Genomic DNA, 3,890 nt, shown 5'->3' on the forward strand with positions numbered 1-3,890 from the left:
GATTGAACCTGGAGCAGTTTTAGGGAACGACAGCATGGTTCGACTGTCCTTTCCCTTTCTCATGGGAAATAAAAATATTTGATACGAAACTCTTATGTTCTTTCACGTGCTATTTTCACTTTGAATTTTGTTTTCGTATTGACTTATTTTATTCCTCTCTTTTATTATTGGTTTTATAAGATCCCTCCAGAAATTCTGTACCTCTCACATCCGGGAGTACTCATCTTGTAGGAGTCCAAACGGCGTAAAGTACAAAAACCCTCGAGGAAGGGTAGATTAGCGAGGTCGTACATGCGCATCAAGGGATAGTGGAGAAAATGAGACATCCCGGAAAGGGTTAACCCCCTGTTAAAGAGGAGGGACCCACAGCCACCGAGCTACAGCAACGCGGTGTCCTGATCCAGAGGAAGAGGCTTAGAAAACGATGCGTGGAAAACTAACATGGCGTTGTGGTTGGAGACAAAGTCACGGCGAAGGTTGTTCACCCGGTAGTGAGATCAGAGTAGATGATCCAGGAAGAGTGAACGGAGCAGCGGCAATGGATTATCCTCGGAACCCGACTCAAGGGGATAGAGCTGCCCTTATTGTCGTAGATGAGGTATCCACTCGGCTTTTCCGTAAAGTAATCATCGTATAACGTCACAGAACATTCTGGTATCTTGGCTCCGATCAAGCAAATGGGTGTTTGAAAATCTTCCTTTTGAGATTTTTTTTAAAGCATTTTCAAAGTTATTACTATGACTTCTCAGGAGCTGATCAACTCGAGAGCTTCTTATGCGGGAGAAACGATATCTATCATACTACAATCAGACCTGAATAACATAAGCATTAACGAGTAAATGGCCAAATTCACTTAAAAATGCAAGTTTGTAGATTCACAAAATTATATGTTCAAAATACACGAAAAGGCAACTCGTCGACCTACCACAATAAACTGCGTTCAACAAGCTCAATTACAAGCAACAAAAAGTAAAGTTCAAGTACATCAGAAAGAAACTAAGTTTAAAAGACAAGAGCAACAGTAGTTAAGGCCTCAGCATGTCCACGATATTTCCATTCTGGATCATTTTGAAAGCCCCGATAGCTGAAGTATCGAAGTTGGGAGCCAACAGACAAACCTGGGCCTTCATCACCTCCTCGGTAGCAAAAATGGCATCCCGAGCATTCTTGATGATCTCCTTGTTCTTCTTTCACATGTTGATAGCCTCAAGGCGAGCCGAATCTACCAATTTTCTGGCCTCAGCCAAATCATTCTCAAGCTTACCTTGCTTTTTGCAGTGATGGCACAACCTTGAGCATTGTTGATTTGCTTACTAAGAGAGAGATCCCAATCAACAAGATGCTAGATCTCTTCACCGGTCTCCTTTAGCTTCTTCTCGGCTTCACTCAGTTTGGTCCCCGTAGTCTCTTCCTCAGCTTTCAACTTCGAAATCTCATGTTGAGCCACCTTATATTTCCCCTCCAAAACCTGGCACTGGGCTAAAACTGGCTCCACCTTCCTCGCTATAGCGGCAGCTCGAAGGAGGCTCTGATATATCCACTTAGCCTGGGTAGTCAGGTCCTCCTCACCGAAGAAATTATCGGTGTTCGCAGATGGTGAGAATCGATGAAACTGCCGGCATTGAAGTACTTTTCCATAACGGAAATAACTTATCATGGACTGGAGCTAGTTTTCCTTTTCTTAGGATTAGGAATCACAAGTACGTCTTCTTCCTTGGCTCGAGCTCCCGAAGAGTGCTCAATTGTAGCTCCCTTACCCTGGTCACCCATGCTGGTCGCATCATGACTAGGTTGGGGCTCTGGTTGGGGCATGGATTAGACCTCTGATTCCTCTGATTGAGGGATCTCTGCCTGAGGGTTGGGGGTGTCAGAGGTGTTGTCAACCCCATAGGGAAAAAAATGAGTCTCGGCGACCATCTCAACTGCAAAGTAAAATCAAAGACCAAGTTATGAAGTCATCTACAAAATCGCGACATGAAGAGTCGAAAAAATAAAAGAGTATTAACATATAGAATGCCCTTCGCTTACTTACACAATCTCGGCCAGCGTCCTGATCACCCATCAAAAGGTGAGAGTTGGCGCCAAATCTCTAGTAGGTTGGAATACACCTTTCCCCCTCAAGGGTAAACCAAAAAGGGTGGCAACCTCGAGTTGGCCTTACTTTGAAAAAAATTTCTTTAAACCCGTGAAAGAAATATTTGAAGAGGCCAAAGATCTTCCGGTTTTGCACAGCCTGAAAAAAGAGGCATCCCTTTTTATGTTTTCCCTCTCGGTAATGATTCGCGAGTTGGAAGAAGAAGAGGAAGACTTCGACGGTAGCCAGGAGCTCTAGGTACTCGCAACCATCTCGAAGCACCGGATGGCAGCCCAGCTATTTGGGTGAAGTTGCGAGGGGGGCAACGTCACACCGATTTAAAAGAGCCAGGATAAAGGAATAAAAGGGAAACCAAACACCGAAGACGGTAAACATGGGGCTTGTATACCCACATCTAGTCTGGGACACGGGGGGCATCGAGATTGAGATGACAGACATGTTTCCAGTGATCCAGGACTAGGAGCTCATAGTTAGTCTCCTCGGGACCATCTCCGCATATCGCTCCCAAGTCACGGAGCTCTTGCAAGTCCTTTGTAGTCACCCTAGAGGAGGTACCCATCACGTCAGATGCACACTACACGTAATGGTTCGCGGGAGGTCGCATCACCATACCTACAGGCGGGTACCACTTACATTAACTGCAAGGATAAAGGAATATTCTAGCCTTAAACTAAGTCATTTTACACTAAATCACCCTAGTCTAAACCACCAAAAGGACACCTATGGCACCCCCTAAGAACTACCTAACAAACGCCAGAATAAGAGGCAATAGCAGTAAAAAGAGATAGAGCAGTGATGACAAAAACTGAGTAAAATAAGCACGAAAGGGTGATCACTTACCAGTATCTATAATGAAGACGGATGCAAAAAGCAGGTAATGGCAACTTCTTCACAACAATAGCGTGAAATTCGCGAATGATCCAGAGATGGACGCAGCAGTCACAGAAGAGAAAAAGGAGGAAATAACAATGGTGGTTATGGAAAATGAAGGGGAGATAAAAGCAATAATGTAAAAAAAGGAAAGAAAATGTGATAACAGTAGAAGAAGAAGCGCGAAAGGTCAGGAAAAAACTTTTTTACTGGCTTTCAAATCACACTTAAAGCGCATTTAATGCTCTAGACATAGAAATCGAAGTGATGCCCTCGAGCAACGGGTAGAGGCAACCCCCATGCGTGAAGAAAGCACTAAAAAGCGTAATCCCTCGCTGACGAAGCTGTGTTGGGCAAAAACTACATCTCATAAGAACACGGGCTAAGCTATTGAGCCAATTATGAGCTCTACGCCCAACCTGATGGGAATTGGAGATCCATCAAGTGGACTCACGACCCAGTCGTACGACGACACGCCCATCACGTGACACAATTTCTTCGAAGGAGATCTGGATAGCTGGTGGAAACTTCTAAGGCTGGGCCCAAGTAGGAGGGTCCACCCAACAAATGCAGATAAAGGAGATGGACCTACCCCTCTCCTCAGGTACGTCACCATAACCTAATTTAGTCACCTCATCATACGGACACTGATTTTGACATCGGAATGTTCTTACAGGTGGCCCCACCTGCGGATCACCTGACGATGCGTTGGCACAACTTATACCCTCAAAACTCACATCCAGGTCTCGATCTTCATCCTCAACAAGAGGTACGTCACTAATTTAGTCACCTCATCATACGGACACTGATTTTGACATCGGAATGTTCTTACAGGTGGCCCCACCTGCGGATCACCTGTCACCTGATTGGCACAACTTATACCCTCAAAACTCACATCCAGGTCTCGATCTTCATCCTCAACAAC

The sequence above is a fragment of the Arachis ipaensis genome, chromosome B01 (assembly GCF_000816755.2).
Source record: "Arachis ipaensis cultivar K30076 chromosome B01, Araip1.1, whole genome shotgun sequence".
NCBI classification, from domain to species: Eukaryota; Viridiplantae; Streptophyta; class Magnoliopsida; order Fabales; family Fabaceae; genus Arachis; species Arachis ipaensis.